At 39.4% G+C, this 13,361-nt stretch overlaps 1 protein-coding gene across 7 annotated transcripts in view; it reads right to left on the bottom strand.

The window, feature by feature from the left end:
- Nucleotides 1–13,361, bottom strand: part of ESRRG (estrogen related receptor gamma) — a 372,987-nt gene that overhangs the window by 206,915 nt on the left and 152,711 nt on the right. Inside the window, exon 1 of one of the 7 annotated variants that reach the window (XM_059467359.1) lies at nucleotides 12,799–12,816. The exons of the other annotated variants lie outside the window; for them this stretch is intronic. The gene's annotated coding sequence lies outside the window, so the exon portion shown is untranslated. Of the gene's footprint in view, nucleotides 1–12,798; nucleotides 12,817–13,361 lie in introns of those variants that run through there. 7 annotated transcript variants of the gene reach the window in all.

Here is a 13,361-nt window from a genome sequence, read left to right as displayed (position 1 = left end):
CTCCGCTCATGCAATCCTTACAGCTCAAAGACTTGTGTGATTAATAGCTCTGCCAGCAATTCCTATTTAAAAACTATTCCTATTTTATCTCTTTTTACCCTGTCCCTGATTTTCCTCAACTTGCTGTGCAGAATACCCACTGCCTGTGCCTTCACACAACCCAAAAACTTTGCAACTTTATTTCTCACCATTCCTTTTCCATTTGAAGATGGTCCTGTTGAGTTTGACTGGATAGTAGCCAAGCAATTCAAAAGCACAATCCTACAAGCACTTAAGTGCCCACTGTTGATATAAGCCAAAAGTAGTCGTTTGGCACCCTTGAATGAGCTCAGCACCTTTGCAGGATAGTATCAATGTGTTTTAGCTTGCTAAGCTACGTTTTGCCCATGCCCCTGTTTCTCTGTCAGAAGTCAGCAATACCTTCTAGTCTTGGATTTCAAGAAAACAGAGAAAGGTATTTAAACAAGATCACACAGGACGTGTCACCAAGCAGGCAGTGCAGGTTCCTTATTGCAAACCTCCCAGGCGAGCGCTGGAAGTGTAAGTTGTATTCTCAAAATTATTCTGTCATCCCCTTGACAATTTAATTTTTTTTTTTTAATACATCTACAGCTTCTAGGCTCTGTTTAGGTAGCCATGTCTTTGCAATATCTCATTCAGGTGCCGCACAGAAAAGTCTAACAAACCTGGGCTGGCAGCCAAGCTGGCCGGTGACTGACGCTCGCTTAACTGAGCAAAGATTTGCTCTGCTCCAAGCAGGAACCTGACTACAGAGGGACCAGCAGTGACAGCGAGGGTGCAGGCTTGCATCCTAACAGCACCAGCCCCAGCTTGTGCTCAGGCAAGTGGAACCAGCACTTAAGCTGAATGCTAAAAGGCTCCAATCTTCTGCTTCTTTCCAATTCACCTCCTGTACAAGCCCAGGAGTTTTTAGTAAGAGCAGCACATTAGGGTGGTTACATCGCTAATCTGGGCATAATTTTAAGCTCAGTGAAAGGTGATTTAAATGTTGAAGCAGGAGCAAAGTAAAGGGAGGCACAGGAGAGAGGAGAAGGAGAGGCATGATTTGCTTAGAATATATTTTTAAAAATATATTCTTGCTGGTAAATGATTGAAATAAATCAGTAGTATGAAGTCACTGGTAGCTGGACCTAAAACAGAGTTTATGACCACTTGTTCAGGGGCCAACATAAAGCATAAGCAAAACTAATAAAAATAGAGCTTCTATGAGCAAATAGAATGTTCAGCTGTTAGAACAAAATCTCTGATTTAAGTGAAATGACACTTCTCTGAACACAGATTACAGGCAACTTTATCAAAGTCTCTGCCCCAGAGGTTTTACTGTCTAACCAGTCAATTACTGGGGCGTGTGTGTGAGGGGGAGTAACAGAAGCAAAGATGTGTAAATGAAGTCTGTATATCCAGACTTACCTAAATTTCCTCACCTCACTTAAAAAAAATAAAATAATGTCTTCCATGGAGAGCAACTACAACTTTCATGCAAGCAATTCAATGATTAAGAATTGTCCCCCAATCTCTCTCTTTTTGTTTGTTTTTAATCTACCTTTTTTTTCAAGTTATGAAAGATTTTGTGTAAAGGAGGCAATTGCAAAAGGTTCTGATGGTACAGGTGGACTGCAGAACTGCAGAAGAAAAAGGCAGAGTTGGTCTCATGCACATGATTTCATCAGTACGCACACAGTTTTGGAATCCAGTCTCTGATGCTTTTCAGTCCTTGAAAAGTTGCTAACTATTACCCTGTTTACTAAACATACCAGCAATGTACTGGTCAAAGAAAACATTTTTACATATCCAGTGACCTGATGTTGGGTTTGACAAGCAAGAACCACTGTACCAAGCTGTGGGCAGCAATGAAGTTAGCTTAGCCTGTGGACCGAGATAACCCCTTAAACTTTTCATCTCTTAAAACTTTGATTTACATTTCAACTAGGTCACAAGCGAAATTCATTTGGTCATGTCAATCTACAGAGGACATAGCTTGATCACAAAAATCATCACAGAGCTAAGTACAATTGGTAATCTCAACAGCGGGCAAAGATGCGCTAAATTAGAACGCGTGGGTGGGTTATGCATCTCTACTCTCTGTTTTCAGTAATCCATCCACTATGCATTATTTTTTTCTCCCATATATTATTCTTAAGTAAATATAAAAGCGAAAATAAAAATAGCCCAACTGAGGTATCCCAGGAAATAAAACATTAGTGGGAACAGGCAGCAAAAGCAAGAATAAAAGTAAGGGCTCCTCAAAGAAAGGTCTTTTAATCCATAAACATAGAATCATAGCATCGTTTAGACTGGAAGATCAAGTCCAACCATAAACTCAGCAGTACCAAATCCACTACTAAGTCATGTTCCTCAGTGCCACAATATAGAGATCTTGTGGCCAGATCTCTGCTCTGTCTTTCAGGAGACACAAAACAGAAGATCACCAAAAACTTTTTGTCATTATTAGTATTGAAATGGCTTTTTTTTCTTCCCCCCCTTCCCCTCTCTGGGATTTTTAAAATGTGGATCTTATAATTGAAAGCCAGTGGATTAAGCATAACACATCAAACCACTGTTAACACCCAGTCTCCCGCAAGGCTGAATCCTAACAACTCTGTTTTCTGCCTACAGTATGTGCAAGCAAGTGGAACCACCACATGCACTGCATGCTAAAGGCCACAGCCTTTGTCTTCTCCAAGTTCTGTCTATTTCAGAGGCTAACATGCTGCAATTAGTCTAATTAATGTGAAACAATGAGCTGTGTTACCACTTATCAAATTGATTGTTCCCCTATCAAAACAAAACAGGCTGGCTTTTTGATGTAATTTCAAGAGATGATTTGAAATGTCATGTTGCTGCAAGCCAATTACCTTATGACTGGAGTCATGGTCAACAGAATACATAATTAGCACGAGTTTGGGAAGGCTGCTTACTGCTAGTATGCTAATTAACTGTCTTTTGTCATAAAACAAAAAGGTTGTAGCTAGGGTTGTGAAATAGGTCTTTTTTATTTACATTTCTTTGTGCTTATCAACGTGAGGCATGACAATGCAAAAGAATGGAAAATTTTAATTCCGCTACTTCAAATTAATAGCGAGCCGCAAGGTCAGGCACAGCGATGGACTGCGAGCAGCGCTCAGCTCTGCAAACCCTGCACAGGACAGGCCAAAATGAGCACCCAGGGAGCCTCACACCAAAGAGCAGCACACCTAGGGGACAACTAACAGGCATGAGATGGGTTCCAGATGCTCCTTTCCATAATGGAGAAGAGGAGCAGTGACACCCGAGTGTGCTGACTGCCATCCCACCACACCTCTCCAAAAGCGCCCTGCAGAAAGCTGGAAACACTGAGCTATAAACAAGTGGCATTATTACTTCTGCTTCAGTGTGGTGCTCCCAGAACGCTTAACAAGGGTGTGCAGGATAGCAAACGAGCCCTGCCTCTAAGTAAAAAGCTTCATAACTCAGCTGTTGCCACCTCCTCTCTGTCGCCTCATTTGTGTGATAAATTTTGTATTCCTCAGGCATTCGTTAAAGATCTGATCCTGCAAGGCGCTGGGTGCCCTCTATACCTATAGGTTTCAGTGGGGAGCTGAGGAGCTCATTACTTTGCAGGATAAAGATCTACCAGAAAGAATCCAAACTTAAAAGCTGGCTGTCAGCAGCTCCCACTCTGCCCTCCCTCATCCCAGCGGCGCTCCACACGCCGTCACACAAGGGAAACGGAGGGCAGAAATTAGCTTAGTGAATCATCGCTAATTCCTACCAATTTAAATTCTGGTTTTCTTTTTCCTGCCTATAATTCAGCACTTTATTTAAGGTTTTGCTTGGCCTGAGCAAGTCCCGAGAGCAAGGTCTGGAATTGCTGCAAGTTTTAATGATGTTGTTTCACTAGCAGCTGCTGACTTACGAATCCTCCTATTTGTCGTAAAAGCGATTTTGTTTCTCTGTGCATGCTTGGTTTGAACCACTATAGAGATAATTCTCATGCTTCTTGATAGCCCTTAAAAGCAATAGAGACGTGCAAATCACTCTCATATAGAGAGAAGAATTTAAATGTTCAAAACCTAGATCAAAAAGTTGTCAAGCTGGCCTCTTCTGAAGACTTCATTTAAATTCAAACCCAGTCTACATCAGGTTTGCACAACGAGTTGGAAAGTTTCAAGTCCAGAAATCACATAGAGTGGATCACCCTTAAAACCATGATATGAAATCAGTAGGCATTCCTAAATTATTTTCCTGATTTCTCTTTCAATGGAAGTGAAACTCAAAGTGCATTGAAATAAGGTATGCATGCAGGAAGGCTAAAATTTTATCTCAGATGATGAAACCTATAACGAACAGGAAAACACTAATTTCTTCTGGTGCTGTCATTTACTAGAATCAACATCATCCTTCCTGTCTTTATTCAGCAGAGAAAACAAAGCTAATCCCAATTTCTAAAGAGCTGGCTAATAAAGGAGTCAAGGGATCATTAGTCTAATTAACTCATTCCTGTTTTCAGTTTACATTTCATTATGCTATTACACTCTTTGAAATGTCAATTTTTAAATACCATAGAAAACTGTTTAACATATAGACATTATGTTCAACAAATCTGAGACATATAGAACAGTTACTCAATATTAGGAACTTAATAGTATCCTGATATGCAACTCACTATTTCCCGGCCAAAGCATTATTCTAAACTTCATTTATTGATACAAAAATCAGGGAAGTATTTCAGTGACACTTGGCCCTTGCTTAATGTCAGTGCTTTTACTACCTGAGTATTTCATAGTTAGGTAGATGTCCTTGCAACCACTTTTGGTAATCAGACCATTTTATTCTGAACAAAAATAAATCAGGATATGAAGCTACAACTTCCTGCCAGGTTTCTTTTTTTTTCTTATTTTTATTGGGTGTCTTTCTATAGCTTAACATAATGAGTCACTTACAGCATTTTAAGTCAATTTTAAAATTGATTTAATGAGTCATCAAGTCATTTACTGTCTTTTAAGTCAATTTTTAAATAAACACAACTTCTGTTAAATTGATGGGAAGTTCTATAATCAGCTGTTTGAAAACAATCAGCCTCAGTTAACAGCATGGGCTTCCCTGCGATGCTTGCACAGGCAAGTACAAATTTCATAAAACTATTAAATTAATGACATAGGTGAAATATTACATAATGATACATGCACACAAAAGCAAATAGGAAGGAAGCAGGCCTGCAAGCACACACACACACCAGCAGGCATTTGTCTGTCTGTACCTGCGAACATCTCACGTGCCCTGGCTTCCTTCCTACTGGGAGCACACAGCTCCTGCTCAGCATTCAGCACAGTAAACCACCAAATGTATGTAACACTACACACAGCCTGGCCCCACACATCTCCTGAATTGCTCACATGTTTAGATTAGATTCATACCACATTGGACCACAACCTGAAGGATGAAGACATTTTGCCAGTATGCTTCTCCACCCTGAAACATCCACAGGAGTTCGGGATACCCCACCAACTAAAATGAGCACAATTGGCACTGTCTTCTTGGAATCCCCTTTCCTAAATGATCCTTATGTTTGTGAGAGCCTTTTCTGGTATGTCTGAGATCCATCAAACCCCTTTTTAAAACCTCCTGGTATCACCCAGACCATACCTACAGCAGAAACCTCACTGGGTAATTCCCTGGCAATTTTAATTTCAAAGGTCTGGAATTTTGTCTTCTGAATAGCCTGCCGAGACCTCCATAGCACATATACAACACCTCAGTTTGTGACAGTGGGCTGATAGAAGTTCAGGTCTTCTGGGCTGCAGGTGCTACAGAAAGGATAAGGAGTTAGTTTTAATATCCACCTGTTCAGTCTGTTGCAGGAAAAGTTGTTGTTGCTGGCTCCTAGCAAAGAGAATGTGAGACTAGATATGCCACTGGCTGAGGGAAACCATGCAGATACTCATGGTCACTGGTGTCTGTCCTTGCACTGTGGAAGGAACAATGGTGCAGCTTTACACACAAAGGTTTGGCAGGTATGTCTGGGAATAGGGGTTTGCATTAGAAATCTCTAGCCTGGTGAGACACACAACTGCATCTCCAGATAATAGAGGATGAAAAGATGTTTATCAGAGCTTGAAACTGAGGGGAAACTTGAGCAATGGCAATCACGTGCACCATGGAATCCATGTAATGTGTTTTTGGGTTCACAGGATGGGGACCTCAGATCTGCAGGAAGCAAAGAGTATGTTTCCATTCTGCTTTTTGTCACCAGCAATATTACACTTGAGGAAAAAGAAGTGCCTTTGAAAAGATGTAAGGAAGACCATGAGTGCAGTATGTGAATAATTTTAATGGCTTAACAAGGATTAAACTACACCCATTCATTAATGTATTTTGAGACAGTTAATGAAAAATAGCGTATCTATCTGTCTAAAACATAATACATATATCTCTAATGTCATCTCTGCTTTAGGAGGATTGAATCCAGATACGAACTGTGGCTAACAAGGTACCTGATAATGCTCCTGGAATAAGAGGTGAGCATTAGCTCTCATTAAGTCATGTTCTTAGTGTTATTTGGCACCATGGGCTGCCCCGATGTGATCTAACAGGATGTGGCATGCCAGAATGCATCACAACACGTCTGGAATTGTAAAAGCACACAGACCCTCAACAACTAAACTGCCCTCCAGCCCCTGGTATGGAGTTCAGCACTCCTGACCAGGCACTGTCTCAGCTTTATCAACATCTTATACCTCCCACTGCTTGTTCAACGAGTATTTTCTCTCATCTGTTTTCTAAACAGGCCAAAGGAGGTCAATGCAGCCAAATTTAAAAAGAAAAGCACAGAACAATGCTTAAAGCTTTAACTTACTGGGATTTTTTTATTCTCTTCCCCTCCATGTATTTTTATCACCAAAATCTAGAATTGCTGAGAGAAGACCAAGGCGATTAGGAGATACACACAGTTATGTTAGCAAATCACTTTTAAAAAAAATAAAATCATTGGCCTTGAAAGAAGCCTGAAACATTAGAGCAGAAGCAAGCACGAAGAAGGAGCTGTGGCATCGTACGCCCCGTCTAACAAGGTATTGAGCACCGAAGCCCAGGGGACTCCTGGCACTCTCGCTGTGAAGATTAGACAAGAGCACTCGCGCAGGACACAGCAGGAATATGAAGGGACATGAAGTGAGCAATCCCAGCAGACAGCCTGTTGAAATGTCAGTCAGGCACTCTGCCTCCACCACCTTTCACAGAGCTAAACATCTCTTTATGTCAGAACAAATTGGGCAATCCTCAAATCTTTTTTTCCTCTCCCCTGACTTCAATGCGGCGCCGAGCGCTGGGAAGGAGCGCGGGAGGGAGCGCGTACAGACAGTTCACTTCAGTTCACATGAAAGCGCCCTGACACGCTACAAGGCTGAATACTGATATTGGCAACTCTTACACTCTTATCAGAGAGGCAGGAGCAGCAGCAGCCGCCGAGCTGCAGACCTTCCCCTTTCCAATTACGCCGGGTGGCTGCTCCCTTCCCAAGCATCCCGCGACGTCCTTTGAAAGTGAACTCCTGGGCTTGATCAAAGGCCACAAAAGCAAACACGGCCTTTCTGTATTTATGGGCATATTTACTTCTGTCATCTTTTTCTTGTTTTCACTCCCACCTTCCCTCACTAGTCCATTAAGGAAGTCTAATTTTAACCAACATCTAACACAGTGCTCAAACGCAGACTGGTGAGTAACCACAGTCTTATTTTAAATTATTTGCTTTCACTTACAAAATTCTCTACAGGGTATTTGGCTGGGGTTTTTGACTAAAAACCATACACAGTAGGTTTTTTTGCAGGCGAACAACAATAAAGAAACCTTCCCATTAGATAGTTCTTGGCATGATTGTATGAAGATACATGAATTAATGTGATTGATTTCTTTTTCATTTGATCCAACACATGAAAACATTACTTTAAAAATAAGCAGCCAATATATATTCTTAAAATAAAAGCATATAAAACCAGAAAACTTAACCCAGCCAAGACATGAAAAATTCTGTGAAACTGCCTCCAAGAACAGCAAGATTAACCTGCTAACTCCACACTTACATTATAAAGATGCTGAAATTATTCTTAAGTATCTGTCTGAGCAAACCCCAAACAACAGACACACACCAAACGCCACAAAAATCCCTCCCCTGACAAATAAACCCATGGTTTTAAAAAAATGAAAGTGAATATTCAATAGGAAAATATAAATAATTGGCCACCGCCAGGCCTGGCCACCTACTCTTTAAATCAGAGGTTTATTGTAAGCATGATCATTTGTGCAGAATGATCAATTTCTAAGACTTAATTAAGACTTAATTCTGACTATCTTCTAAAAGCTGCCTAGCATTTCTAATATTAATTGATTGTTGTTAAAGATCAGATGCATTTCACTACAATTTAAAGTTCCTGTTTATGATTTTCAGGCAGGTAAATGCCTGTGTGTATGGAAGAGACATTACCAGGCCATTTATTGCCCATTAACACCAAGAAAAGAAGCCCATACTGGAACAGTGCAGCATTTCTGGCATTTGTTAAAGGAAGAAAGCTTTATAAGAAAAAAGAAATATCACTGATTTTTACAGGTGTTTAATAAAGATAAGCTGAAAAAGGGGTTCCTATTTTAAGCTTGGTGATAGCTAAAAATGCATTCAAATATGTTCAAAAGTAATCTGAAGTCTCCTAAAAATGGGTGTTTAAAAGTGTTCAAGGAAACAGTAAAAATGCAAATATTTGTCACATTATTGTAGGATATGGGACAAAAATGCTCATAAATTCAAAGAACCCTGCTGAGGCAAACTGCATTTCATTTAAATATGACATTATTTGGGAGTCATTAAAACAAAAATAATGTTTATCGGTTGCATTGTAAAGGTTACTGTAAGAAAACAGTCAAAGTTTGCCTGAACTCAAATGAGTGCTGAAAAGGACTGTGAGCATAACACCCTTAATTTCAATTGTTGTACTTGTGCCATGGGAAATAAAAACACTAAATGTAATTGATGAGTCACTACTATAGAAATACTACAATAAAAAATAATGAGGATGTATCAGTATTTTCAAGACTCTTGGTCTGATAGTCTTATGTACTTCATACACATTATAATGAGACAAATTAAAAAAGAAAAAATAAAAAGGGTGCCAATAGTGACTGCTGACTTTTCACTCAGAAATGTGTTAAGTCCCAAGAAGAAAGTATACAGTGCCTTGTGATCGCTACAAAACACATATAACAGCCACCATCCCTCTGTTCAAAGATTTTTCTTGATTTTTCATTAACAAACCCTGGTAATGGGACACTTGGGCAACACAGGAGTAGGCTAATATGCTGGGGTTAATATTAAGAGCCTAAATCTCATTATTAAAAGCATCCAACCTTGCTGAAGAGAGATGGCTTCTAGCTGTAGCCATGAAGAGCCTTCTGCAACCCAAGTTAAAAATCTTCTGTTTACATGGACTTGCACAAGCCTGTCTATACCCCTAAAAAACATCATGAAATAATGCTAAAGGACCCCCCAAAACCCTAGGGTTGCCATTTTGAACCTTAAACCTTTCCCTGCAGTCATTCTGAACCATTAATTGCTGATTGTTTGTACATGGAAATCAAGATGTAGATGCACACAGATCCCTTGATTACACAGACATTTAGTCAGTGGCTTTACTACTGTGAGTAGTTTTTGGTGAAGCAATCAAATTAAGCATCCCATTAAATATGTGATGTAGGTAAATCAGGTCTCAAAATTTGATCCATCTTGCATCTCCATCTCTTAGACTTGATTGTATTTGTGAAAATCAATCATGCACTTGCCTTAGTCCTGCCTTAATTCTGCCAATGAATTTAAACACACCACATACAGCACAATTATGTGGTTTAAATTCAGCTATGAACACCCATTATGGTGCTGAGTTAAAATAATTCTGCACTGCACCCCTCTAAGGAGGGGCTTGCTTGGGCTGCCCATGAACTGGTCTCACTTCCAACCCATTTTTTGTGTTTCTTTCCAATATGTCCTGAGCCACACGGCCTGAGGGGACAGGGAGAAGGGCAGGGATGTTACTCTGCCTCTCAGTGCTGCTCAAACGCTGCAGCTAAGCAGAGGCTTATTTACAGTGCAACAGCCTATACCTAACACAGCTTCCTGAAGCTATTAAAAGTGGACACACAATAACTGCAAGCAGAATTTGGCTTATTGTCTCCGCAGATTTGTGCTAATATACCAGTGTCTCAAGACATCACTTCATTTTCATAACAAGGAGGAGATTTAATTTCTGTGGATTTCTATAAAAAGCAATTTGGAAACTTCTCAACAATGATATTGCTTCCCATAAATGCTAAATTGGTAAAAACATCATAAGAGGAAAACACAGCACACTGACAATATAATTTTTTCCAACTTAAGTACCAGCATTATTCAAAGACATTATACTGCTAAGTATCCAAATAATTCATTCATTTTAAGGATCGAAAGCATAATATTATTTTGTTAAATTAAGCTCTTGCTTTCCAAATCCCTCTTTTCCACTTAAACTGAGGGAATAAAGGCAACTGAAAACACATCAGCATGCAAGGCTTTTCAGTTTTCAGGGGCTGTTCTGGTTGGGGTGTGCACTTCCCTTTTTGCTGATTACCAAAACCCAAAAGTAACTGCAATAACAATTGTAAATACCTGCTTTGGATGATAAAAAGAACCTCAAGCATCATCATCTCATTCCCACATTCTACTACTTGCAGGAAGAAGGAGGTTGGTGAGGGAAACCATCATTCACCTCTAACTTATTGATACTGCTGTAATACAGTCTCTCCAGTTAAAAAGGAATTGTAACAAGTCAAAGTGACATTTTAAAATTATATCAAAAATCAAAATTTCTGACTGTGGTAGCTTGGGGTGGGGAGCAGAGGGTAGGTAGCCTGGTTTTAAGCATAACCTATTAACTGAAGAATGTCAGGACTTTGTGGTCATTTAACACTCCCTATAAATGAAGACTTGATAACCATTATTGATCTCAGTTTTCCTGGAAGAGGATCCCTGGGCTCAGCCATGAACAGTTTTGCTTCTCTTAGTTCATAAATACAAGAATAGGGCTATTGCTCAAATGCCACCCTAACTGCTGAAAATGAAATAAAAGTAAATTTCAGTGCAGTGTGGAAAGCAATACAGGTGTATTTCCACAGGGTTTTTCGGAGTAGGTAGCCCAAGGTTAATATAATCTCAAATTTTCTTATGGGAAATACAGAATTGCCACAGCTGACCCCTGGCATCATTTAAAAATATTTTCTTTGTGAAAGCCTACTCAAACCATAGAAGTATATAAGTTGCTATTCTTATTTATTGATTGATCTTCCTTGTGCTACCATGGAACTGGAATACTTCTGCACATTAATGAATTCAGCCTAACAACACATAAGATGGGACTTTGAGCAGTTCTGCTGCCCAGGCAAGAAGCTGAGTCAGGGAACAGGAAGTGCTGGGTTGTTGTACCTGCAACACAACTGTGTCACAAGAAACAGCTGGGAATGCCCATTGTCTCTCGTGTCTTATTGTTTTGTCATTCGAGGCTTTTCCCCATTTTCCTTCTTCCTAGCTACTTCTCCTGAAAACTCTGCTATAGGCTCATCAAATTAAAAGCTGATGTCTAAAACTTTCCATAGAGCTGCCAGAAGCACCTCCATCACTGAAAATATATTATCACAGGATTTAAGCAGAGAAAATTAATCCCCTCCCTGTTTCCACTTTCCCTTTCCCAAAATGAGAAAAACCATCTCTCCATCTCCAGACCCCCAGGTCAGATTAAACCCTGATGTCAAAGGAGAGACCTAGAAAGAGGTGCACATCCCTTCCAATGAGGATTTAAGGAGAAGCTGCATGAGTAGATGAACTGTTGAACTCAGTCCTCTGTCTTAAAAATACATTTCATTGGGATTGTTAATGCATGATATAAGTACCCAAAAGATGCAAGAGAATTCTGAAATATGAATTAAGGACATATTGCCATCTCCAGCAAAATAATAAAAGTACAGAGATTAAGAGGCAAGCATATCTTTTTGAATTGTAGAATAGGTTTATAGGTCTTCTAATAACAACTTTTACTCAAACCTTACATAAATAGGCTTATATGATACAAATATTATGTGGGCTATGTGGAAACTACAAGGTCCCTAATCATGTTTAGGGATTACTTGACAGAACAGAGACATTTCATTCCTATTGGACCTAGGGATTACAGCAAAGAAACATCTAATATTCCATTTTTTAATTTCATGCATTTTTTATTTACTTTTAATGATGCTGTATATATTCATCATCCTGAAATATTAAAACAGTATGAAAAAAGTAATAAATTGGTGGAAAATTTAGGGAATGGGAATGCAACAGCACGCAAATCATACACTATCAAGTGCTTGATACACATTTAAAATTACTGTCTAGTACAGCAAAGCCAAATTCCTGGCAGATTTCTGAAGCACAAAGTCACAATAAGAAGATCAGCAGAACAGACTGAAATAATAGAATATTCATCCCCCTAATCCATATGCAATTCTTTAGGGCTTTTTTTTAACAATGCATATGAGGTCTGACTGTATTCAGGATTTAAATAAGTTGTCTCTCTCTCTCACACACACACACACTCTCTGTATATTTATAAAAAAAAAAGTATATACAGTTATCATTTCTGCTCTACTGCACCCACATTGACAAGGTTAGCACATCTCCTCACACCTCAGATGAAACAATAGCATTTTAAACAACAAAAGTGTTAAAAGAAATACATTTATTCATACCATTGAAACCTCCTGCAACAGCTGTGTTGAAAGGAAGGAGTCCAGTTGCCTGGAAAAGGGATTTTTTTTGTTTAGTATTTTTAACTCCTTCCTACATGACTCTGAATAATTACTGGTTAATTTAAAGCAATATTACATGTAGTTCCTGGCAATAAAAATTTGAAATCAGTATTAATTCTTTGAGGTCATGCCTTCCCCTCCAGACAGATGCAATTTTAAATCTGGTATTGTATAAAGGGACAGAGATCTAGAGACAAGTAAATCATCACTCTAAGGACAGATCCTGATGATAAGGATGGTCCATGCACAAAACGTGCTTGAGGACAGGAGAGGTGGAAGTGGAGTATAAAACTTCCATTGCCATGCTTGGGATTACCAAATTACTTTCAACCAGTGCAAAGGCACAACTGAGCCATAGATGTTCCTCCAAACAGGAGAGTATGAAGAAATTCATCCCCTGTCATACAGAAATGCACAGTCTGATCCTTAGACCAAGCAGGTTTTGCATAGGTTTAAGTCCCTGATTAGGCTGTGAAATATCCCCACCCCACACTCACAGTACA

Source organism: Ammospiza nelsoni, chromosome 3, assembly GCF_027579445.1.
Source record: "Ammospiza nelsoni isolate bAmmNel1 chromosome 3, bAmmNel1.pri, whole genome shotgun sequence".
In the NCBI taxonomy this organism is placed as follows: Eukaryota; Metazoa; Chordata; class Aves; order Passeriformes; family Passerellidae; genus Ammospiza; species Ammospiza nelsoni.
This window is presented reverse-complemented; position numbering and strand designations above follow the sequence as displayed.